This window comes from Indicator indicator, chromosome 1, assembly GCF_027791375.1.
Source record: "Indicator indicator isolate 239-I01 chromosome 1, UM_Iind_1.1, whole genome shotgun sequence".
NCBI lineage: Eukaryota > Metazoa > Chordata > Aves > Piciformes > Indicatoridae > Indicator > Indicator indicator.
The window spans coordinates 62,059,243-62,072,100 of NC_072010.1; positions in this window are offsets into that span (position 1 = coordinate 62,059,243).

Below are 12,858 nucleotides of genomic sequence, written 5' to 3' on the forward strand. Positions count from 1 at the left end.
AAAATGTCAACATAATTGTCTCTGAGCTCAGATAAAGTGACTGCACTCAAAGGATCCTATTGCAAAATGAGACATTAATGCAAAGAAGAGAAGAGAATGGTTACAGTATCTTCAGTTTGTTTGTTTATTTCTCTTGGCCTGAATTTATGACAGCTGTCTGGAAACCTTCCACTGGGAAACGCACATTCAATAACATTTCAAATGTTCCACCAAAACATGTCAAATCCTAATTTCCCAATTGGATCCCGGAAGGTTTCTCAGGAAAAAACCTGTTTGATTAACAGCCATCTATTTCCTTGGCACTCCTCATGGCAAGCTCTTGCAGTGTTGGTAACCTGGGGAGGCCAAGGACCAATACCTCCAGTGAAGGCTTCCAGGTTCCCTGCTGTGCACACAAGCCACTGAGAGCCCTGAGGACAGCAACTAGAGCTACCAGACTACTGGCCACATGGCAGAAATCCTGTCAGTAGGCCAGCTTAGATTTGAGGAAGGTTGGAAAGTTATACCAGAAAAAAAATAAAATTAATTGCATTTTTTTTTCTAAAGAAACATATCCAGGAATTGTCTTTCAAATAAAACAAAAAAATTGTGTGCTGGTCAAATGGCATTCTGAAATGGGTAAGGGTGGGCACCTATTTAATAGTATGATTCAGGGTAGTAAAAATCTTTTTTAATAGAGACCTTATGTTCTTTACAATGAGACAAAAACTGTGTCCTGGCACCTGTATTTTGCACTATTGTAAGATAGATCTTGACCAGCTTATAATCATGATCTCATTAAAGAAAGGTTGCAGATTTGTTTCACTTATGATGGAACATTTTAGCAATCGGATAAGTTTCTCAGCTGATTCTTCAGAGGGAGATAAAACCAGTTGAAATGGTTGCTAGGACCAAAGTAAGGATTTGCTGCAGTCGGTAACAGCTTACTCAGCCTTGCTACAGATGGAACAAAATGTACATTTACAACCAGCAGAAGGTCTTTTATACCAGTACAATTTCATCACCACTGTGGAGAGTGGCATTGCAGTTATTTAATCAAACTGACATAGTTAAAGTGGTACAGATAAGTATGTTCATGGGCACTTAAAGCAATAATAAGTTCAGGCAAGTTCTGGGAAGAATCAGCAGAAGTTTGAATAATGTAACACACCTGCAGATTCAGTGCAGCAGTCAGTATGGAGCATAGCTGAAAAATTTTAGGGAGGTACACCAGACAGTTTGAGGAAGACCAGCTAAATAAAATGCTAAGTAAAAGATGACAGGTCTTTTCTGGAAAGGCTAGGATGCTAAGAATAAACTAGGTTGTTGAGAAGAGGAAAACAGATAGGAAAATTGGTGTGAAGAAGAGAGGATGAAGAGCTAAGAAAGTACACGCCATTCCCCAGTTTCGCTGGAGATAAGATTTTGTGCTGTACACATATTATAACTTGAAATAGTTCCCTGGAGACTGAGTTGAGAATGAAGATATATGTTTCAAGGTAAAATTAATATGAAATATTTCTTCTTTGTAAATGAAAGAAAACATATTAATTGGATTGCAAACAGTTTAAAATAAAAACATTAATTAAACATTCCGGATTTTGTAACATATGTAAAATATAGGTACAAAATTATCCAATATAAGCATTTTCAAATTATGGGGCTGAGCTGTTAGATTAATGGGATGCATAATTTTCATATTATAAAGCAGTATTGTCACTGTGGTCTTCACCCTTTTATTTTAATATCTCCTGCATAATGATAAACCAAGATCCAAAGACAACACCAGCACTGCTGAAACGTACAATATGGGTGTCTAATGTAATTATAATTAACAGTTTCCATTCATTTGCAGAATATATCCTGATGGCATTGCTCAAGAGAGGGGGAGCATTAGTGGTAATTATGCTTTGACTTTGTAATGTTGAATTGAAGTGATGGTTTCTGACAAAACCAGAATAAAACTTGGTTGCTTTGACTAATGTAACACTGCCATCTAACGGCTCCTGGGCAGAATTACAAGTTAACGTCATAAGGGAAAAAAAGCTGGAAACAAACCCATGAAAACACCACCACCTCAGGTTCAAGAATCTGCAGGGCCCTTGTGTTTTGTTTTTTTGGGGGTTTGTTTGTTTGTTTTCTGACAGTATAGTGTCTCATACATTTTTAAAATCAGAAATTTTCTGATTTTACTTTTTCAAGGAGTAGTATTAAACCTTTGTACTTGTTCTAAATTTAATTTTAAGCGGTGAATGTTATCTTCGAGTGACAGAGGAGAGGTTAAAACTGTAATGGAAATGTACTTGGGAAATTTGTCTTTGACAGGGGATGGGATACAATACCGTGTGTATGCTGGAGGGCAACGAAAAGCCAAAGGATACAACAGGAACTTCTATAGCAACTAGATGTCTGCTACCTTGTACCTAACAAATGCTCCAGAAGGATGTTGAAGACCACTTAAAATAGAAAATGGCAAATAACTAACTTACAAGGTGGTGTCATTCTGTAGGATTCTTTCTTTATGTAGATTGAGATGGTGTCATTAGTACTATTTTTTCACATCCTGTTAACACTGCTACCTCTGAAAGAGACTTTCACCTGCAAGTAGGACAAGGTGTGTAAAAGTATCTTGTTTCCATGCTCTAAAACTGATGACCTTCAAAGCTTATTGCAAGATGGATTTTTTTTCCCCCTATATCTGATACTATGGCATTCTAACAATTCCTACTCTACTCTTTTTGTTTGTTTGTTTGTTTTCCCTCTGAGTTCTCTTGTTATTTCCAATTATTTAACAGCTGAGTGGCTGTTACAGAGCTCCCAGCTTTTTAAAAGCCAAATGACATGAGGGAAATTGCAGAATCTCTTTGCCTGCCCAGCATAGATCTGCAGTGCCTCACACAAAGACCTGGCAAAAAATAGAGAAAAACAAGTATTTCAGGCTGAATTAGTATTAAATTAGATATTTTACATGGGTAAAAAAGACAATTTAAAAAAATATACATATATCAAAAATGTTCACATTGACCAAAAGGCTGAAAATACCACATGGGTAATAAGCTATCTACAGGTCCTTTATGAGATAAAGTACATCTTTCAGCAGAACACATTTTTTCAAGGTTAGCTGCTCAGGATTTAATGACATGAAATAAGTAATTTAGAAGCATGAACATGGTTTCATCTAGTTTCATTCATGACAAACAACATAGTATAATAGTCACCATGGAGATATCTTTTTCTGCTTTGTGCTTACAGCATATTCTCAGGCTGCAGTGGCTGCTTCAGAAGAGCTGATTAGAGCAGGCTAAGTTTATGATTGCCACCTGGTGGTTATTAAAGAAAATCACTTAGTTTTTGGAAGCTCCAGGATTATCAGTACTGATGGTGCTTTTGTAAAAAATAAATAAATAAAAAATGGAGATTCAGGTATTCTGTGGTGAAGCTGCTTGAAATTATGCAGAGATGTATGCAAAATTTTCATTCACTCTTTTCCTCATGTTTCATTATTTAAAAGAATAATTAAAATAGAAGCCAATACATTGAACACAGAAGCTGAGATTCAGTCAATATGTGAGGCTTTCACTGAACTAGCTTTCATCAACATGCATGGACAATTATTTTCTTAACAGCTGGAACTTTTTGGAGTGAAACTTGCTTATAAACAGCAGAACTGTTTATAAACAATCAAAACCCAATAACAAAACCCCTGCAAAGTTAATTTCCTATGTTCATTGTTTGCCCTGCACCTACAACTAGAGTTTAGGGGAACTTCTGTTGTGGAAAGAACAATATGAGTAAGCAATGAGCATATGTTGTCAAGATTTAAAATGCTGGATTACAGACCACCCTTCTGGTCCCTTCTGATGAGTATTATTGACTATTCAAGATTACTGCAACAAAAAAAGCAAATGAAATTGCATTATTAAGTCACCAGAAAATACACAACTGTTTCTAATAACAGGTTAACTGTACTTTAAATAACAGAATCATAGAATCGCAGAATATTAGGGGTTGGAAATGACCTGCAGAGATCATCAAATCCAACTGTCCTGCTAAAGCAGGATCATCTAGGGTAGGCCATGCAGCAACACATCCAGGAGGATTTTGAAAGTCTACAGAGAAGGAGACTCCACCGTCTCTTTGAACAACTTGTTGCAGTGCTCCATCACTCTCACTGTAAAGTGTTTCCTCATGTTGAGGTGAAACGTCCTGTGTTCTAGCTTGTACCTGTTCCTTGTCCTATCTCTGGGTGCCACTAAAAACAGACTGGCACTTTCATCTTGACACCCACCCCTCAGATATTTATAGACATTGATACGGTACCCTCTCAGCCTTCTATTCTCAAGACTAACCGGCCCCAGTTCTCTCAGTCTTTCCTCACAGGAAAGATGTTCAAGTCCCACAATCATCCTTGTAGCTCTCTGTTGGATTATTTCCATCAGATCCCTGTCTCTCTTGAACTGGGGAGCCCAAAACTGGACATAGGATTCCAGGTGTAGTCTCACCAGGGCAGAGTAGACGGGAAGCAGAACCTCCCTAGACATTCTGGATGCGTTTCTCTTAATGCATCTGAGGATGCTGGTGGCCCGCTTGGCTGCAAGGGCACATTAATGTTCCATGGATAACATGCTGTCCACTAGGACTCCAAGGTCATTCTCCATGGAGTTGCTTTCCAGCAGGATGACCCGTAGTCTGTATTGGTGCCTGGCATTATTCATTCCAAATGCAGGACTCTGCACTTCTCCTTATTGAACTTCATGAGGTTCACCTTTGTGCATCTCTCCAGCTTGTCCAGATCTCGTTGGATGGCAGCACAGCCTTCCAGTGTGTCAGCCACCCCTCCCATTTCGTATCATCAGCAAACTTGATGGCTGAGGGTACATTCAATGCCCCCATCCAGGTCATTGATGAAGATATCGAACAAACCCACAAGCAGTAGTGATCTCTCAGGGACATCACTGGCTACAGGTTTTCAACTGGATTCCGCACCACTGATCACAATTCTCTGAACTCTGTTGTTGAGCCAGTTACCAATCCATATCATGGTCCAATCATCTAAGCCACTTTTCTTGAGTTTACCTACAAGGATTATGAGATCACTATATCTCTTCCACTGATTTTTTTTAAAGAAGGTATTCAAATAAAGAATAGTTGAGAATGCAAAGTAAAATGTTAGGATTTGGAAATCCTGCATCTGGAATGTCTGCCTCTGACTTCCTCTTCTGTGAGCCAGATGTCCTGGACAGGCACATCCCTGGAGGTTTGCCTTTTGGAAAGAACAGTCATGAAGTCCCTGGATGTGAGGGACAATGTGAAATGTACTACAGCAAGACACTGAGAGCTAGAGAAGAAAAATAATATGAAGCAAGCAACTAACTAATTTGTTCCTGTTTCCAGTCTCTCCTGTTCTGCACTCATTAATCTGTAAACTGGAAACGTCACATGTGATGGCAAAAAAAAACCAAAAAGAGCAGGGGTACAATGCCCGTGAGCCTGAAGGTCAGGGCATTTCCATGAAGGATGCAGATCTCAGACAAAGGAGAAACTGAACCAGCATTACTCACGTGCTGCATATATTTAAACCACTTTACTTGGGGGAAAAAAAAAAAGTATGAGTATGCACAGTAATACAAGGAGGGGAAGAGGAAATAAGTTGAGAAAGAAAAGTAAATTAACTCCCCCTCCCAATATCATATAGATTGCTGAATCTTCTCTCCTTTATTTCAATTCAATACATGGGCATTTGGACAAAAAGCAGGGATATTACACAATGAGAGAAGAATTCCATTTTATATTCTTGCATATATTCTTCCTGTACTGTTGAATACAGGGTGCCCAAATACTTGGGAGAAAACAGTTTTAAGAATATAGAATTCTTATGGATACAGAGAGTAGGGGAGGTTTATATTTCCTCTGACTAGCTTAAACAGTGTTTTGAGTATGTTTACATTGAGTGAAGAACTTTTGTTCCCCCACATAAAACATAGAGCCTCTTTACCTGACACAGATCTGTAGAGTTGATGTAGAGTTGGTAGAAGATATCAGCTAAACACCGCAAGTCTTTGCTTCCATTCAATTTCTTTGTTTATGGAATCCATTATACTTATAATGGATACATTAATGGATTTTATTTAGGGTAGAAAGTTATTTATTCTATTTTAAAGTTTGACACTTCAGGGACATCTCTTTAGTAGTGAAATGAGATCTGACTTATAAATGAGAGACAGAATCAACACCTAAATGGGAATTTTGCTTACCAGAAGAGCAGAGAAAAAGAGATTGTTCAGCTCTAAGTCTTTGATTCAGTTGAAGACAATATGGGACCTGGTAGAGAAATTAGTTTCCAAGTTTCAAAATATTAAGATTTATTAAGAAAGAAACCTATGGGCCCTACAAAACATTTGGTTCATGTGCAGCTTTACTTTAAACAAAATACTGTGTAAGTTCAAAGGCAGGATAGATAGGTATTACTGCTGACCTTTTTGTACTCTGGATGAAGATGAAGCAGCAATTTACAACTGCTTTCCTATGGATAAATTTTGTCCCCAGTTGTATGTTTCTGGAAGATATAGTATTGACAGCCATGATGTAATAGTGAGAAACAAACAAACAAACAAACAAAATCCCAAACCTGACAAAATTATGCAGTCTGGAAAGCCTCCATACTTCTTGACTGTATCAGTCATAGAATTAGTAGAAGACCTCCTCCTCAATATAAACCTGAGTAAATAAAAATTGCCTACACCTACAAATAGAAATTCAAAATATTATTGAAGCCAAGAACCACATACTGGGATTATGAGGGCCAAAATATCCAGGACAGTTTACTGCAGACAGATGAGAGTAACTTTGTTGTTATTGCATTCTATCAAAAGGACTGGGAGTATCTGTGGAACTAGATTTAAGATCTAGAGGATGTGATCTGTATGGCTGCTTGAGTAGCGAACCAGTCACATTGTCAGCTTCTTTCCTTTCCTCTAAATTGAGTCACACAAGTCTAAACTGACCGTGACTTGGCTTCCATGTATCATTTGATATTTCAAAATACTTGGGGTTTGGATGCACTTCGTAATGCACATTCTGTTGTTTTGCAAGATGGAAATCTTGCACTTTGTGTGGAAGATTAAAATTCTTATGTCATAAAAATCAGATGACATATTGAAGAAAGTAAATAATCACAGAATCACAGAATCAACCAGGTTGGAAAAGACCTCAGAGATCATCAAGTCCAACTTATTACCTAACACCTCATGACAACTAAACAGTGGTGACTCCACCACCTCCCTGGACAGCCCATTCTACTGGCAAATCACTCTTTCTGTGAAGAACTTTCTCCTCACCTCAAGCCCAAACTTCCCCTGGCACAGTTTGAGACTGTCCTCTTGTTCTGTCACTGGATGCCTGGGAGAAGAGACCAACCCCCACCCGTCTACAACCTCCTTTCAGGTAGTTGTAGAGAGCAATAAATTCTCCCCTGAGCCTCTGTTATGGTAAGGCCATGACATGACCCAGTACAAACCCAGACAGGCCTTAAGATGTCTAGGCATGGTCCCGCTCTCTCCTCTCCTTCCTGCAGAAAAATAGGGCAATGCAGGAATAGGAACAAAGGGGACAGGACCCCTGCATGTCTGCTAAACAAGTTGTTTACCTGGGATAAGAGCACGTATGCTGACCACTGCTCCCCCAGAAACAAGGTCTTTGTTTCTGCCTTTTATGGTTGTAGCCTGGCAGAACACCTTTCCATGGGCAGCTACACGTTAGCTTCAGTTGCCCCTTGGACCAATCGATCTTGGGCAAGTTGTATATATACAGATAGACTTATAGTCACCTTCCCTTGCTTTCAAGCCTTGCTCTTAAGCCTTGTTTTCAAGTCTGTTTGGACTCGACTTGTATGAAGCTGCCTCGAGTTGCGCTGCCCTGCCTTGAGTACCTAGTCCTGAACCTGGGATAAAGCCATGAGCCATACACAGCAAGCTGGAGAAGCCACGAGCCTAGAAGCTGGATCTGCCTAGCCTGCTTCCCCTTGCCACCAGAATCGTGCCGTGCCTCAGTTTACCCAGAGACCAAGGAAGTGCCCATTGTATGAAGCGTTGTTAACTGCTCACTGTCCACTGAAGCCAGATCAGCCTGGGACAGCATGGCAAACCCTTCTTGCCGGCAATCTGCCATGCCAGTGCCTGAGAGCGCCCCAAAGCCTCATAGCTAACATAGCAGCAGCAGCAGCATCCCCTGTGTGGGTAGAATCAGCTATGAGTAATTAATTCATTGCCTTTTGGCTAAAAGGTTCTTACTGAGTCTCCCCCTGCTGTAACTGAGTGCATTCTGCTCTCGGGGACCTTCTCTTTCCATGTCATTTCCTCTCCGTTTGCATAGAATTGTTGCATTTTGCCCAAAGACTGTATATTCCCATTGTAAATATATATTCCAACCATACAACAATCCTATTTAATGAGTTATGGTAATTTTCATATTAATAAAGGGTTACTAGTATTTTTATTAATACCCATTTTCCATATTGTTTATTAGTTAAGTGTAATTCCTTAACATTTATAGCCTCCTCTTCTCCAGGCTAAACAACCCCAGCTTCCTCGACCTCTTCTCATAGGGCTTGTGCTCAAGACCTCTCTCCAGCCTCGTTGCTCTTCTCTGGACACGTTCAAGTATCTCAATGTCCTTCTTAAACTGAGGACCCAGAACTGGACACAGTACTCAAGGTGTGGTCGAACCAGTGTTGAGTATAGGGAAAGAATGACTTCCCTGCTCCTGCTGGCTACACTATTTCTGATGCAGACCAGGGCGCTATTTGCCTTCTTGGCCACCTGGGCACACTGCTGGCTCATGTTCAGCTGTCAACCAGTACCCCCAAGTCCCTTTCTGTCTGGTTGCTCTCCAGCCACTCTGACCCCAGCCTGTAGCTCTGCATGGGGTTGTTGTGGCCAAAGTGCAGCATCCAGCACTTGGATTTGTTGAATGCCATCCTGTTGGACTCTGCCCATCTGTCCAGCCTGTCAAGGTCCCACTGCAGAGCCCTCCTTCCCTCTAACAGATTGACACCTGCTCCCAATTTGGTGTCATCTACAAACTTACTATTGGTGGACTCTATCTCCTCATCCAGATCATCAATAAAGATATTAAACAGGATCATGCCCAACATATATTATTTGGATAAAATAGGAATACACAAAGCTTCACTAACTGATGTAAGAGAAGACATACTTGATATGAAGCTGAGAGTGATTTTTCCTGTGTGTATATAATGGTATTTATAATAAAGTTAATATTGACAAGAAAGGTGTATTTCTTATATTGTAAAATATGAATAATCTAAAAGTAAGATTATTATTTAACTTCAGCATAAGTTAAACATCTAATTATGCGTATTACTCTGGTTTAATTGTCCTTGTGACAAAAAATCCCTGATAACATTTATTAAATCAGTATTAGATTAATGTTGAGATGAAGGCATCTATGCATCTGACTAGAAAATATATACTCCCGTTCTGAAAAGTTAAAGATTTCTAAGAGTACAAATATCTCAGTCCCCTGAACCTCAAGGCAGGGACTAAGTCCCACCCCTTGTAGGTGAAGATCAGGCTCAAGACCACCTGAGGAACCTGATGAGATGCATTCCTGGGTCCCAAGGGAAGTGACTGATGCAGTTGCTAACCTACTCTCAATGAAAACCATGGTTGTCAGATGAAGTCTCCAGTGTCTGGAAAGGGGAAATGTTACACCCATTTTTAAAAAGGGTAAAAAGACCCTGGGAATTACCAACCAGCCAGCATCTTCTCTGTGTCTTCATGGAACAGATCCTTCTGGAAGTTATATCAAAACACATGGAAGACGAGGACATAATTCAAGACAGCCAAGGGCAAATACATACCTCAACCAATTTAGTGGCCTTCCATCATGCAGTGCCTGCATCAGTGGATGAGCAAAGAGCTATGGATGTCATCTACCTGGACTTCTGTAAGATTAAGATAAGATTCCACACAACAGTCTTGCTGTTAAACTGGAGAGATATGGAGCTTATGGATGGAATTATCTGTATGTTCATGTCCAAAGTCTTCCAGTCAATGACTCAACATCCCAGTGGACATGAATAGTGTCCCTTAGGGGTCTATAATGGGAACAAATCTATTTAGTATTTTCATCAACAACACAGTAGCATCAAGTGGATCTTTAGCATGTTTGTGGCTGACACCAAGCTGAGTGGCGCAGTTCATATGCTCGAGGGAAGGGATGAAATACAGAACGACTCTGACAGCCTTGTGGGATGGGCCCATGTGAACCTCACTAAGTTAAGTGTCAAGTTAAGGCCAAGTGCAAGTTCCTGTACCTAGATAGGGGCAATTCCCACTTTCAGTACAGACTGTGGGATCTCACATGGGTTACAGCGCTGTGAGGAACCTGCAAGACTTTTGGCTTATTGTATTTATAGCTCAGGTTTCTACAAATGGGTTTATTTTCACCCATTGTTTGCCACTTTATACCAGTTTCGCTGTATATTGGCTCATCTAATCAGGAGGGTCAGCATTGATTTCACAGACATGTAGCCATCATTGTCACCCAAAAAAGTCATTGTCACCCAAAAAAGTCATTGTCACCCAAAAAAGTTTCTAAAACATTTGAAATCTGACATGCAAATGTCTCTGTACTTACCTCTTTGAACAGTTGTTTTGTTATCTATCCCTTTTGAAAATAACCAATCCTTGTGTGTCTAGACAAACAATTATCTAATACCACATTAATTCAGAGCCTTGCTGTACACAATCAAATATAGGTAATAAATGAACATATTTTTTGTATCTCATGGCACTGATATTTGAAGTACAAATGATCTAAAAATTAAATACTTTTGTAGGCATTATTTTTCATTTCTTCTAATTTTACTCTCTTCATAAGAAATCTGACATGAACATCTGTAAAGTACAGATACAACTGCTATACAAATAGTCTGGGAAAAAGGTTGAGTATGAGGCAAGTACCTCAATCTTTATATTTTTGTCAGAGGCATTTTATGAAATAGGTAGCTGCAGTCCAGGTCAGAACAGAAGTGATTTTCTTATTACTTTTGCTTTGTTCAGTTGTCTTTCTTTTGAGGACAAATGAAAGTTGTTTAAATTTAACCATTATCTATAATCATTATACCCCGCCCCATTCCCCAACACTTTGGGTTTAATTGCATTCACAAATCCCTAGTACCCAAAAAGTCAGACTCACTGTTTGCATCGTTAAATTTATTCTTAGTAGAGCAATATTTTTAGTAATTTTTTTCACAATCTTCAACATTTCTCCTGTCATTTTGAAAACAAGTTTTTCTGTGAGTCATTGTAATAAATTATTTCATCAAAGTTTTCTGTAAAAAATTAAAGATAGTATTAATTACTTAACTAAATTTGCTATAATAATACAATATTTAATATATTATTACAATTTACAGTTGTTTGTTGTTGTTGTTGTTTTTTGTTTGTTTTCTGACAGGACCACATAGCCCTCTTTTCAATGCTAAGAATCATAGGACATTCCATATTGTTAAAAAACACCAATGCCAGTTTAGCCCATTTCAATTAAAAGTCAGTCCTTAACTCTGAAGAAAAAATAAAAGGGAAAAAACCACCAAATAAACAAACAAAAAAAAAGGAAAATAGAAAGGAAACAAGATGAAACACAGTTAATTTAATTTGCTTTTAACATGAGCTTTCTATTCATACAATTTTGGAATAACAGAAGAGTTGAATAATTTTAATTGCAAATCTATTTAACATAAGCATGTGATTTATAGCTGCATAGTTCAATATGAATCTTTAAAAGGCCAAGAATCTGGTTTTGAACAAAACAATAGAAAACAAACAAATGAAACAGAGCAGCTTCTCAAGAGCTACATAAATAAATTGTTATTAAGGGTTAATAATAACAAATGGAATTATCAGAATTCTTTGATTTAATTTTCACTTGTAGGAGTGAAAATATAATCAATCTTCTTCAATATTTCTTCTTGTATTTATAATCCTATGTAAGTTTTTGCATATTCAAACCCTGAATGAAGCCTGTTAGATTTCAGAAAAAGAAATATCTACCAAAGCAAAGCTCAAAGCTTTGGCTCAACATGACTTTTGCATAGAGCTGCAGCTAATTATTTGACCAACCCCTTGGACAAACCTTTGGAACATTTCAATCAGCTGTTCACATGCTTATTTATTTATCCATACAAGTTGAAATGTGCTCAAAGAGATCTTGGGCTTTCCAAGTCCTCCCTGAAGTCAGTGGAAAGACTTGCACTGAAACTGGTAGGTTTTGATCCATGACATTATTTCTAGTCTCATCTAAATGAAAAGCATGACCCCAGTGAATTCAGTAGACCAGTGGAGTAGTGATGAGTAGGAAACTAATGGGAGAATATTTTTCTGTGAATGGAAAATGTTAACTTTTTTTTTTTTCTTTTTTTGGTTGCTGTTGTTGGTTTGGGTTTGTCTTTTGTGGGTTTTTTTTTTCACGGTTTGTTCCTTTGGGATTTTTTTGTTGTTGTTGTTTTGTTAGTTTTGGGGTTTTTTCCCTACATGTGTTGCAAATATAAATCAGGAGAGCTTCACGTCTTATCAAATGCATTCGATTTTTCATAGGACTACTAAGTCAAATATGGGTCTTTGGTCAGACTGGTGACTGTCAGAGAAAGGGAAAGGTAGAGGGAGGGAAGAAATGGGAGAAAGAAAAGACATTGTGGTTTTCTTCTGTCTTTGTTTTTACCAGTCTTCTCCAAAACACTTTTTCCATTGTTCACAGGCCTGATACCTTTCAACAGATGTAGCTGCTCCGCTTTCTTTTCAGAAATTTCCTAGAAAGTTGATTAGTAGATGATGATAGTTAAGTAGATCTTGGTCC